Consider the following 14,532-nt stretch of genomic DNA (forward strand, 5'->3'; position numbering starts at 1 on the left):
GTGATATGGTTTGGTCAAGGTCATGAAATAAGCCACTAGTCAGAGCAAGTTGGCCAGTATAACCCTTTATGTTATCCAGTAAAGCATGCTTCTTCCTGGGCTAACTTTAATGCAGATTGGAAACCTGAACCCTGTTTAAGTGCTTTGTCATTGCCTTAACACTGCCATTAAGGCTGCCTAAGTTTTCCCTTCAAAGATTTTTTTCAGGATCTGAATTCCCACATGAGCTATGCATTAATATCTGTAACTGTAATCTATAACTTAATTGTATTTATTCTGTGATAAAGTTTTGTAATTCCAACTGCCACTTCTTATCTTCATCAGATAAAGGCTGCATTACTCAGACATTGAACTGGAATACTGATTGATGTTTTTTGAATTAAAAGTATCTGTAGAAAGCAGTGTGAGTTTTTTTTCTTTGATGCTTCTATGAGAAGCACAATTCAATTAAGAAAATGTGTATCTCCTTCAGCTTGTTCAGGTCTGACCATAAAAGCTGAAATATCATTTTAATGGAGGGTCTCATCCATTAGAATAACATTTTAAAGAATCAATTTTGTCAAACAGAGATAGTCCTTTTACCTCATCTGGACAATACTTTATAGGGATACTTCCAAATATCTTAGACCTTGTTTTCACAAGCCTCATACATGGTATAGTTTGGTGATGGAAAGATTTGCTTAAAGTTCTAGAATCCAGATGAACAGAAAAAGTGATATGAACTGTTGCAATTAGTGCACAATTTTGAATTCACTATAGTCATTTAGAAAAAGATTAAAACCATTCTTGTGATAATTTTAAGGACCTAAGGCCACGGTCCCAGAAGGACTGTAAATTAGGTCCAGATATATTGATAAAACCCCACAATAATATTCTGCCTGTTTTCTTTCACTATGTTGCTACCAGTGCAGAGCAGTTACAGAACAGTTATCCTAGTCCTATGAAAATTCCTAGATATGTATCTATTTCCTGAATGCTTTCTTTTTGCCATAAATCAGTTTTACCACTTCAGCTAGAAAAAATTACTAGCTCTGTAGCCCAGAAGCAAGATCTTCTAGGTAACTGAATGCTATCATCCTGTGTTGTTGCATATTTCTTAAAACACAGGCATAAGTCTCTATTTCCTGTAGATTAAAGGATGCTCTGTGTTGTAAATCTCATAAATTTATTCCTCTCACAGTGCTGTATGGTTATTCTTTTTTGCTTGCATCTCCAAGTCCACAACAGCACTCCTGCTGTGGGAAAGGCTCTGACTTCATTCTACCATATCCTATTTGAGAAATGAAGCAAAGGTTTAATTCTCTAATGCATCCTGGAACTTATTAGAAAATAATCTGTTGTAGTAACAGTGGTGTTTGGAAGTCTGTCTGTCCTTGTGGTGAATTTCTCATTTTAAGTTGGCATTTGATAGAAATATCATTTAAGATGGAAATATATAATCATCTTAAAAAAATGGAATTTGAAAAATGCAAATATTGTCTAATGCAGGTAAATTAGTTGGTAGACTCTGTGTTACTAAAATGCAAATGCAACATACTTGACACTGTAAGATGGTCTTTAAGCATGTTTATAATAAGTTAATCTAAGAATCATTAGTGGCGAGCCAAGCAATATAATTCAGGACACAATGCTGAAGTTAAGAATTCTCCCAGACATCTGACAGGATAGGTTCTTCATAGCAGTGATACCTATGGTTTCAGGAACTGGATGCACATGCATGCAAAGCAGGGAGAAGGATCATTTGTATTTGATTTATTGATGTTGCCACTGGATGTCTGAATTGAAATAGGGAATTGATAAATATAATAATTTCAGTTTTTGATAAGTACATTTATATAGAAGATACAAATGAAAATAAAATGTCTTAAAATGTGTAGTTTAGAAGAAAAGTTATAGATGTAGATATAGATAAATAAATAAATAAATGCATATATAAAATATACAACAGAATGGAAGACTGTCTTTCACTAGAAGCATGAGAGAAAAGAGAAAAAGAATTGAACGAAAAGATATCCAAATTGAAAAACAGGACTAAATAGAATCTCAGGTTAGGAAAAGATTCCCCAGAAGTTCAGTCTCATGAGCATGATGAGACATATGTGAAAAGCAAGTCAAAACAAATTGATAGAAGAGTTACTTTTAAGAGAGAATTTGAAAGTTACTTTTCCAAATTGCAATTAAAAGCTTCCTACAAATGGCAAAAACCATGCCAGTGAGTTTTTTCATATACTAACTGGGTTTAATCTGGAACGAAGGAGAGAAGGACGGAAGGAAGGAAGGAAGGAAAAAGGAAATAAAGAAGGAAAAAGAAAGAAAGAGTCCTTATTGATGGATATAAAAGTATATTTTTATCTGTAATGCACTATATAATTAGTAAAACAGCTTGCCTAGAATGTTGCCAAAAAGAACTTAAGGAAGCTGAATAAATAAGGCAGAAGAACCATGTTATGTCTGTCTTGCTAAAACCATGTAGTGTAAGTGCAAAATAAAAGTAACCCCTCTGGTCTCTAGAGATTTTTTTTTCCCCACTTGCCCCTTTCAGACTGTATTTGAAGTGATAGTTATTAGTTGTTTGGCTTAATTTTGAGTGTATGGGAATTTCCAGATGATCTGAGGTTTGAGCAGAGAAAAAAAACAATATGGAAACAAGTATTTCCTTTCTATGAACATAGACACAGACTGTCAGGTGTGTGAAAGCAGTGGAAGTGAAGCATCAGCTTTGCCCCCTGTGATAGCAACAGTGAAAAAAGAGCTTGAGCTGGGAAGTATTTCTTCAGTACCATTAGGCTCCTTATAAGGAGTCTCCCTTCCTGACTGACAGTGGGAAAACAAAGTCCCAGATACCTCGGTAGTTTCTTCTAACTTGCAAAAATAAACAGAAGTCTTTGTAGTAAACTATATATCTGCTGGAATGATGTTTATCATTGCCTTTGTGGCTAGTAAAAGACAACCCTGTCAGGGAAAAGAAAGTGTATTGGTGATCAGGATATTGTGCTCCATTGCTTCCCAGTTCAAAGACAAACTTGCTGGGGAGAAGACTGCTGCCTAAATTAGCTTTGTTATTAAGAAATTACAACTAATGGGCACTTAAAGGTAGAAAAAAGGTCTGTTAGAACAATATTCAGCATGAGACAGGAGAAAATAATCCCTTTTCCTCCTTGTAACTAACATACCTACATCTTCAGCCAGCAGTCCTAAGTATTCAAATAACACCATGGTGTAACAGTGATGGTGGCAAAGTACAACATGATGTGGAAGGTCTATGAGCCCTACTAATGGACAGTTGTAAAACTGCTTTATTCCTGCCATTCACTGGAGGATGCTTGTTCTCTTTGAAGGCTGATTTGCTATCTCTGTTCAACACCATATCCTTCACTTGTGAGTAAAGGTTATATTACAGCGTGGCAATCAGAGATATCTAAAGTTTCAAAGAAGACATCATATCTTTGTTATAACCTTTTATATATGCCTATTAAATGAGCACTCTTTAGACTGAGTCTCTAATGGGATGCTTTGAAAGTTCAGGTTTGTCAAAAGCAGCCCAAAACTGTTCCCCTTAGCCCCATTAACACATCTTTCACTAGCATCTGACCACGCAGGCTGCTGAGTAACCTGCCTTTTATCTAGCCAGCACATCTACATAACTGTTTGCTTTCTGTCAGTGCATAGCATTGTGTTTAAAGTTTTCGTATCAAGGTAGAGATCTCAGTGCCTTGCAGAATCCCATTTTGCAATGCAGACAGTAGATTGAATTTAGATATCTGATTACAACAAGTAAAAATATTTGCATTCATCTTAAACATGGAAAAACCTACTTTTGAAATCTTTGGTGCAAGTCCAGGTAGTTTTGCTATTCTTTCAAGGAAAACAAATAATGAAAAAAGTTTTATTTCAGCAAATACTTTCATTGCAAAGAGATCAAATTATCAGCAAATAAGCACCGAAATGACGCATGGTATAGCTTTACAAGGCTGAATCTTCTAAAAATAAGGAGGACTTGTACCAGAAAGGAAAGGGATATGAGTAAAGGGAAATCTTGCTTTGCTCAGACTGTTTCATGAACACTTTTTTTTGTCCTCTGGAATGCACATGTTGCATAGTGTGCTCCAGAAAAGTTGTAGCAGGAAGAACTTTACTTCACAAAGAAATACTAAAAAAATGCCCTTTTCTGTGCATACCTGTTACCTTTATTTTTTCTCTTGACTTACGCAGACTTTTAGGGGGAGGAATTGCAAGGCAAGATATGAAGTCTGCCATCCTGTATTCAGGCACATGATCCAGTGTCTTGAGGTTTTATGCTTCAGAAATGAACTGTAGTAAACCTTTTGTGTGCTCTGTTATTGAAAGCTGTATTTATTTTGCTGTTGGTGATTTTGTTATGGTGGGGCTTTTTTTATTTTCATTGTGTAGGGGGGACTTAAAAGAAGAATAATGTTATTTGTTTTAATTAGAGGTGTACTCTACATTTGCCTCCACTTCACTAAGATTTAGGCATTCCTGCTTCATCTTTAGTCTGATGAAAGAATCTGATTAATCCACACTGATCTGTTTTTTTTGTACTGAAAACCATTCACTTTAGGGGAATACGTGACTGAGAAGGCAACATGATGTTCCTGAAGTTACAAAAGCTGGAGTGGGAAGTGCTGCATGACACTAGGCCAGCTTTTCAAAGCATTTGTGTGGCTGAAGAGGGAAAAAGGCTCTCCTAAAAAAATCCACATGATGCTCAAGCATGTTAAGTACTTGTTACCTGTTAATTTTAACAAACAGTTCAGCACCTTGTAAGGTTTTTGAGTGACCTTCAGCAGTTTAAGTGCCTATCTGTTTCTTTGGTCAGCAAAATACATTTGGAAATAAGTAAAAAATATATGCTATCATGCTGGAAGCAGAAACTGAATTTTGTATAATGTGGTACTTCAAATGTCTATAAGGCAGACTTGTTGTGTAAGAAAAATACATTATAAAGGATTGCACATATGTTGCAAAAAAATTCTCTGAAATAATCCTTCATATGTTTTTGGGAAACATTTGCCTTGTGTTCCCTTCCACAAAAGATGACAAGGAAAGTTTCTAATGGAAATTTGGAGTTTTTTGGTCCTTAAGGAGCTGGCACCAGACTGTTTGGAGACTGTTTTGCTATGGAACTCTGATGTTTGACTTATTTTATGTTTTGCTTGATAGGGAATGAGTCATCTGTTTCGGCATCATTTAGGACAGTGTGAAACCTAGTTTGCAGTACTTGTTTGTCTAGCTCCTAAGTCAGCCCCCGTGTCTGAGATTTGTCGAAGATGATCTCATATGAAGTTGGTATGATGTTTTACTGCTGCAGAGCATTGTGAAAGTCTGTTACGTGCTTTCTGCTGTTTGTTAGCTGTAATAGGTCTAAAACTCACAAGTAATTCTTTCAGAATTATTTCAGAGTAATCTGTGAGCAGCTCTTAGGAACTGAGAAAGCATCTGTATTTATATTTGAAATAATGGAACATGTGTGTTGGAATAAAGCAGTAGTGATGACTAGTTTTCCAGCCAGTGGCATTTAGACCACATATTGCCCTTAAGGATTGTCCTGAGTTACAGTCTCTGATGAACAGTGGTATCAGTGATAAAGAGGGGAGGACTGACTGCATTATAGTGAACTACATTGTTGTACCTAAAAATGAGTGTTTGGAGGAGCTGCTTGGTAGTGTGTTTAAGCAAGTTCTTTGCTGTGTTGTTGTAACATGTATAAAATGGCACTTTTCTCTACTTTTCCTCTCCAAAAATAAACTTGAAAATGTCAGCATCAAGAATGGCAGCATGTTTTTTGACAGGATGAGGGAAAGATCACACAGTCATTTCAGAGAAGTACTAGTGAAATGTGTTAACTTCTGCATGCCCTTAACATGCCCAGCTGGAGAGAAGTGTTGGAAATTGTAATGGTTATGGATAATAAGCGTCAGTGTCTTGGTAAGAAAAAATAAACTGAATCATGCTGATTTAGAATTAGAGAAGGGGAGCAATGAACTCCTGTGAGTTTTGTTGCACTTGATTGAATGTTAAATTTCAGTGAGCTCACCCCATATGCTATGGTTCTGAGCCCTAACAAATTATAATGGTGATTGCATTGCATTATAAATATATCCTTTTTGTAGTAAATGCACTGACTATCACTTGTGAAAAATTCAGTGGAAATATCAGGACAGAGAGAGACCTTTCAGTTTAAGTGTAACTTCAAATTCCAGTACAATTTTGCATTAGCTCTTTCTTCACCTTTTCTTGTATTTCAACTCTGCACTTTTGTACTGTTGCTCTGTGTAGCTAAGACGGGAGTGGAAAGAAAGGCCAGCCAAACAGTTATAGGAAAGCTCTTAAAGTGATTCCTCAATGTTGATAAAAGCATTTTTAAGAACTGCACATCTTTATAGTTTACTGCTGATAATCATGCTCTGTATATTTCTGCACATGCACAAACAAGTTCTAAATGTTAGCTGCTCTGTAAAGCTTATGCACCCATAACTAAACGCTCATGCTTCTGCTCTAATCCTGAACTGTCAAATAGCTGAACATCTAAATAAAATATTTAAAATTTGAAATGTTCTTGTCACAATATTGACTTTTTAATTTGCTCAGCATTAGAACACTGTTGTACCATGAGATAAATGGTGTCTTGTTACATAAATAACTGTAGAGTCTATAGCCACAGACCATTTCTTATCCTTCTTTCCTCCCTTCCTTTAATAAGAATGTGACCCTTGAAAAAGAGAAATTTTTTTTGCCTCCATGGTATAGAAACTTAATCTTCAGGAAGTTCGATTGAAGGGACTGGTGAAGAACTGAAATGCTGTTCTGCTTAAGTGTTCAGTGTGGATACTTAGTATAGCTATTAATATAGAGAAAGTGCTTGCCCTGGTAATAAAACACAGGGTAGTGAAGGGACTCTACTTTTATGCCCCCTTCTGCTAGACAGAAGTAAATTACTTAAATAAACATCTGCTCGGAGGTTAAAAAAACCTCTTTAAACTAGAAATAGCAGTACCACATCGGTAGTATTCCAAGACAAATGTGTTACTAAGAGGATGAAAGGATGAATAACCATGAATCTGTTATGCAATTACAGACGAGACTGTCAAAAAACCCTGCAAAACAATATGATACATACTGGGAAGTTTTATTAATGTTGTACTGAAGAACTCTTGCTTTTTACTGTCCACTTAAATTTAATATAGTAGAGTCAACCAAATGATGGACACTGATGAAAGTAGATGTATCTAAGGAGAACATTGTTCATTCCATGCCAGTAGACTGTTACCTTCTACTGCTAGTTCCATAAGAGACTCTTTAGGAACCTATTGCACCTTCTTGTTTTAAGGTATTTGCCATTCAGTCCACTCATGCTTATTTTGCAATAAAACTGTTACATAGATGACACTAAACAGTTATTTCCCCATCTTTCACAGTTAGACTGTTGCATAAATATAGAGTGCCACCCTAACTCTTATTTCAGTTCTGTTTTCCATGGATTAGATTGTAAGAGCTGCACTTAGTCCATGTGTTTCCATGGAGTATTTCAGTGCTTTGGACTGAAATGGGAACATTATGATCTTCTGGTGTTTTAAACAAAAGCCTCTAGGAATGAAAACAGTCAAGTTTATACTCTTTAATCAGCCTAGTGACTCTGATTCTGTCAGAACACTTATCTTACTGAGATACTAGGGTTAAAGAAAATCTGAGTGGCATGGACAAAATAAGGAATGGCTGTTCGGTCGGTATCTTTTGCAGTACAGGAATTAGGAAGAACTGCATTATAATAGTAGGCAGCAGGTTCATGGAAACAAGAAGTGTTTTATAAACAACTGACAAAGGCTGTTGTGTTTGTTAAAAGTTTCCATTGATCCAAAAAGTGACTGGAGAGTTTTATGAAAGACAAATATGGTGATGGCTATTAAATACAGAGATAACATCTTCTACCTTGAGCTACAGATCTGTAAAGGCTGGGTGAGCATTGTGGTATAATATTAGTCATGTTATGTGGAGATCACTGAGGGTGGCAGTCTGCATAAATGGCACTACAGAATATATCTGAAGATAAAATTAAAGCAACATTAAAAGCATGTCACAACATTAATTAAACCCATGTATTTAATGATATTAATTAATATTAAAATACCTCTTTAGGTAATGGAATCTGGTTTAATTTGTATCCTTTTGTGCCAGGAAAATATTTCAGTGTCTGTTAAAAAAATCTGGATTTCTAGAATACAGAAACAAAAAATTATCAGTCCTTAGACATACATGTATTTTGTATAGATTAGATTAGATTTGCACTCCTATCAAATATCCAGTCTTCAAGTAGAGAAAAATGTTTTATACCCTTATTTGCCCCACTAAAATTAATGTCTTTGTTTTGAATTATTCATATAAACCAGAAAACAAATCATTTTCCAAATGAAAATATCATCTGTACAGATTGTGCTATTAGATCATAGTCAACTTGTTAAAGAGCATTAGTGCTGCTAATTCTAATTCTTGCTTTCTCACTCTTCCCTCTTCTCTACTCTTAAAAGACCATTCTGTTTTTGTTACAGGCCATACCACTACAAAGTGTTTCAGTTCTGTACCTGCCCCTTTGCATTTGCAGATACTTTATGCTTTTCAAATCTACTGAAACTTCTTTCATGTTCTACTCTGTGAAAGCCTTATTTCTTAATCATTGCATGTTCCAAGCACACAACCTGAATTAATCGTTTTCCTTGGTTTTTTATGTAACGACAGGTAGATCAGAAGGTGAACAATAAGAAATACCATGAAAAAGGCAGTGGAGGGTCACACTAAATGTTTAATCTTTATTGCTGAAATAGGTTGAGAAACAGATGAAGTGAAAAGGAAGTACAGGACTCAGAAGTGTCCTTTCTGTGAGGAGCCTCTTAAACTGTTATTCATCTGCCTAATCTGTCATCCACTGTGAGACAGTGGACATTTTACTACTTAAACCTGTAAGAATGTTTAGTACTACTAATAAAGCGTATTTAGAAATTACTAAAGTGATTGGAAACTTGGATTAGCACAATGAAGTTTAAAATAAATGTTTGTATAATTCTGGAAAGTAGGGATTTTGGTATTTCCTAACTTTCATTTTATAAAATGGTCTTAGAAGTTTTCTTATCTCTGAAAAAGTAAGAATTGTCTTTGCGATATGTGAATGAAATAGCTTTCAACTTGTATCTGTGAAGTAGGAGAGACAGACGTGTAATCTGAAAATGTGATGAGGATCTCAAGAGACTCATCTCAGCATTATCTTGTGCCCCCTACAATGCTAGCAAAGATTTTCATAAAATCCGTTCATTCCTTAGGTCCTCCAGTATATTCCAGTTGTTTCTGCTGGTTTCTCAACAAGTATCCTCTTTGGACTCTTCATTAGGCTTTAAATACCATGTTGGATGGTGTTGTTTACCATTTGCTACCTGAAGTACTAGAACAGTGGGTTGTATGTTGCCATGCATTAAGTTTGTTGACTTCAAGGTTAGGCAGTTCCTCTAATCTTACATTTTATATCTGATTTGCACAGACATAGTAACATATGCACAGTGAAGCACTGCACTTTTGCATCAGTATTCTAGAGCAGTAACACGTTAACTTCTAAATTGGCTGGGACCTTAGAACTGTAATTTTAAGTAACATGGAGAACTGTAAAATAATAATTACTAGTTAATCAGTAATTAGGTTTGGTGCCTAACATATTTTACATGAAGTGTTATGTTCAGAGTGGAAACTAGCGGTCTCCTATGCCTCATGCTTTGAGAAAGTTTCTAATGAATAGCAGATTAAACTAAGCCACAAATTCATTAATGATTGTACCACTAGACTCTTTTTCCAAACTTGGTTTCTGCTTTGATGAAATGTGTGTCTGTGTATGTCTGTGCCTCTCTGAATTCACAGTATACTTCAAGTACTTGCTAAGAGGCATGTGGCTCAAGGACTCCTACTATTGTATCAGTGTCCTAAGAATTGGACAGTAGAAAACTGTCAACCAACTTCTCTGTCTTCTGTGGTCTGAACACTGAAAATGAAGTTTTAGCTAAACAAACAAGGTCTTGCGGCAAGAGGTGGAAATACGTAATGTAATACTTTGTATACTAATATAATACTAATTTAATACTGCAACTACACTCACAAAAGTGAGACTTCAGCAAATATAATTCTTGAGAAATCAGTGCTTGAGATACTTCATTTTAATTTTCAACTGCTATAAAAAGATTTAATGACTGTTTTCTGTTCCCCTGTGCTGCCCAGAGTCCAATTTTGAAAGTGTATAACCAATGGTCAATGGAGATCAAGCAAGAAGACTTCTGCACTGATGTTGTCTTAAACTACAACTGAATGTTCAAAACTTGTGCTTAATAGCTACTGTGCTGGTCATTAAGTCAGCAAGTCCCTTTTTGCAAATTTATACCAAAATCCTGGTTTTGTTTTTTAACACCTCCATGCACCTTGCTTTGACTTTATAGGAAAGACTTCTGTAAAAAGAATGAGGTTAGTGCTTCTAAGCAAGTACCTCCATGGAGCACCCTGTTTGGGGGCTTTCTGAGGTCTGAGTGGCCTCTAGCCCAGAGCTGTAGGCTTTAGGAAGAGCTGTCAGGCTACTTGCCCAGTTCTGGCACTGAAACTTGGTGCTATGGAGAGTGTCACCAATGCGGCACGCTCTGCTCCTTTTGGAAGCTGTGTGGGAGTCCATGGTGGGATAAGCCCCAAATTTGTGTATTGTCCAAACAAGCAGACTGTCCTCTGCTGGACAGGGCAGAGCAGCAAAGAGTGTAATCTAATTACTGGCAGTATTCCCTGGGGAAAAGGAAACCTTGTGTACAGTAAGGCACTTGCCAGAGAAAACAATTATAAAAACGTATGGAACAATGGTGAAATTTAGGTGGGGGGAAGGGGGGAAGGAATGAATTACAAGAGAGCCAGTAGAAACCTAGTTGTATTCCAAACCTTCTTGTTCAGAATATGCAACATTGTTGGATACTGAGTGGAAGGGAAAGAGGGAAGAGGAACAGGAGAAAGTTAGGGGAGCAGGAGGTTAATAGCAGGTTGAATACCCAGGATTGGAAAAAATTTCTACTTCTAAGCTGTAGTCACTCCCATCTGCAAAGAAAGGACTGAATTTATGGGGAAGCAATAATGCAAAGGATAAGAGAGATATGAAAATTCAAACATGGATGCATTTCAAAAGTAGACATAACTTCAGTATAAGGGGCTTATAATGAAAAGATCTGCACAAAATATTTCAACAGTGTTGCAGAAGGTTGAAGTTGACATTACCAAAGCAAAATTAATTTTTCCGCTGGAAAAATCAGGTGAATATCTGAGAAATCTTAGATCAGCTTATCACTATAGTATTGTTATATACCTCAGTTAGATTGATTTATCCCTAATGTTTGTTTAATTATCTGTATCTTTAGGAAAGCTAAGCAGGTTGCTCACAGCTGTATTACACATTGCTACTTCTGTTTTCACAGTACGTTTGGCCCTCCTGAACTTTCAGGCTCTCAATTTTGCTCTGTTGCACCACACTTGGTAAAAACATGGTTCTCTCCCTACTTCTTCCATAAAGCCGAAACTTCATATGCACAACATGCCTTCATGTGCTATAAAGGCAGCAAGTATGTGTTCTTTCTCTGTGTGCCCTTTACTGAGAAGCCACAGAATATAAAATGTAGCAGTGAGTCTCCCAGTCACCTTCAGAAGATCATACCCACCTAGAAAATGAACATGAAAGCCCAAACTGTGGGAACTGAAGAAGGAGAACAATTGTGTCTATGGAACACATCGGCCTTCATTTACTCTTCATCTTTTGTCACCTAGAGTTTTCTGGACTGAGCATAATATCAGGTCTGGATTAACTTTTAGAAATGATGACATGTACTTTTTGCCTTCCCATTCACACTGCTTTAAGATCAGTAAGCATTGATCTTTCCTTACAAAATTAAAAATGTCCATTATCTGGAAGCAATGCAGTTGTGCAGAAATACAGGGTTGGTATTGGAAAACCATGGCTGAAATTCTGTGGAAGATCAATAAAAGTAACATGCATTTGATTCCTGACTAGTAAGAAAATCTGGATGTGAATTCACTGTGGAGGTCTTGGCTACTAAGTAGCTTTGGAAGTAGCCAGAGGGGCTCATGTTTGTCAAGTAATTGTTGAATGCTATACATTCAGTAAGTAGCTATTTTATGGAGGAAGTTTTAAATTACATTTTATGATAACAAGTTGTTAAAGGTTTATGGAAACAGCATTGCTAATTTTATATGCACTATTTGGAGAGCATCATCATGGAAGCAATGAACGAACATAATTTCCTTTTCCAAGTGAAATTGTTGCTGCAGTAGAGATAACAGGTTACAATTATAATGACAAGCAATTGAGATGATTTGAAGAGAAAGTATTCAAAGTTAAATATTTCTGAAGTTTCTGTACTTTACGTATGTGAACTGTGGTAGTACTTCCTGAGCTTGCCTTTTCTTCATAATTAGAAGCAGGTTACATTGCTCCTGGTTGATAAGCCATTAGTTATTAGTTCGGTGCTAAATTTGCCCTTGTACCAAATGACCCAAAGGGGAAAAGCTGTCTGTTTGATTACAATAATAATAGCTTTTAACAATTGGATTTACTTAGCTAGATGTTAATTGATCCACTTACAACCTTCTGCAAAAAGAGTTTGTGAATGTTACACAAGACTGCAGGGAGCTTCAGGCAAAAATTAGAAGACGTGGTGAATTAAAGGTTATGAACTGCCAAGTTCTATTGAAGGAAAACTACATTTCAAAAAAGGTCTCAGTCAATGCTGAATGTTAAAAGTAATTATGCAAACTTTAATTGTGGATAGTTGTGTGAACCATCTCTATTGTGTAGTTTCAATTTTCACATGAGAAGGAAAATATAGGTGATCTGAAAAAACTAGTATCTGTTATAAATGAGAAGTTGGAGTTCATTCTTTATTTTCCATTGTTATCTTGCTTTCCTTGGGGCTGAAGAGTGGAAAGGTGTGCATGGTTTTGAAATCAGTAATTTAGAAACTTGAAGGAAAGAAGTTTCTGTGTCCAATAATCTTTCAAGAAAAACAAATAACTGATGCACTGAGATTTGGCAACTGGGATATCCCCAGCCTTGTGTAAGGCAATAAATAACATTTTAAGTAGACAGCTATTTGCAATTTTACTTGGAGTATAGCAGTATTTTTAACCTGAGATACACAGATTTCTGATCCTTTTCCCTCCCTCACAACCTTCTAGCGTATTTAACTGCAACCAGTTTTGACCTGTCCCACTCCAAGTATGAGAAAACTTAATCACCTTTAACTGCTGGTCTGTATATTGGTCAGGAGGAATATGCATATAGCTGTGGAAACATCCCTAAATGGCTAACACACTCTTCCATGAGAGAAAAACAGCTTCTGCATGTGTATGCTTGACTAAAGTATAATTTCCAGAGTCTTCCTTAGGTGTATTGCATATTGCCAAGAAAAAAATTACAAGGGAACCTAAACAACTGCATTACATATGTCTGTAATTCTATGAGCCACAGCTGCTGCAATAGTAACATAAGAAGTTACAGAGAGGGCTTATTTTCACTTGTTTATCACATATGGATGCTTAAGTCTTCATGGATAATATTTTCTATGTATTTTCTGTTGTAAAGTAAACCCCAAAACTTTACAAAACTGAATTAGGTATCCATTGCAGCACATCTGATGCTACACTCACAATATGTATAGTATGGCTGAAATACCATAGTTAAGAAGTTTAGCATCCCTGCTGTACAAACTTTATAGTTTACAATGACTGTTTCTGAGCCTCCATTTCTTCATGTTAGATCAGGCTGCTAGTTTTTCTAACCAGGCTTAATAATAGTGCGTGTATTAAAACTGCCTCTGTTTCATTGAGAATGGTGGCATTTGTTCCCATTTACATGTCTAAAATTGTTCTGTCTCAGCGCTGGGTTCCCAAAGAAGGCAAAAGCAATGCTATGCACAAGAGCTGGCAGCAGAGTAGCGAAAGGTGTGTTCCTACTTTAGGCAACCTCAAACTCTGCCATAGTGACTTCCCCACTGATTAAGCCCCTGAAAATGGTTAATAATGGTCATTACAGGACACAATTGTAATACTGCGTCATGTGCTAAAGGTTTGATCCAACCAGGCCCCTGTGTCCTTGCGTCTTTTTGAACTTGATGCAAAGTGGTGCTGTTAATTGTATATCTGGTGTGTCAATAGACTGAAAATATGGCAATTTGGTTTGCAAATTACTGTTACTATAATCAGTGACTAAATAAGCACTGGAAACTGCTAGGCCAATGCTTTGTTACACACATAGTCTGCATGAGAACATGAGGACTACAATGGATTGTAAAAAAATCTGCATATTATATTGTACAAAGCAATGCTAGTCAAATCTTTTGTGTGGACTGTGTAGAATTATATACAGTTTCTAGCAGTGATCTTACCAGTACTTTCTCCAGAATAAGAAAAAAAAAAAAAAAAGAACGGGCTAAAGCAGTTGGA

The sequence above is a fragment of the Falco cherrug genome, chromosome 11 (assembly GCF_023634085.1).
Source record: "Falco cherrug isolate bFalChe1 chromosome 11, bFalChe1.pri, whole genome shotgun sequence".
Lineage (NCBI taxonomy): Eukaryota > Metazoa > Chordata > Aves > Falconiformes > Falconidae > Falco > Falco cherrug.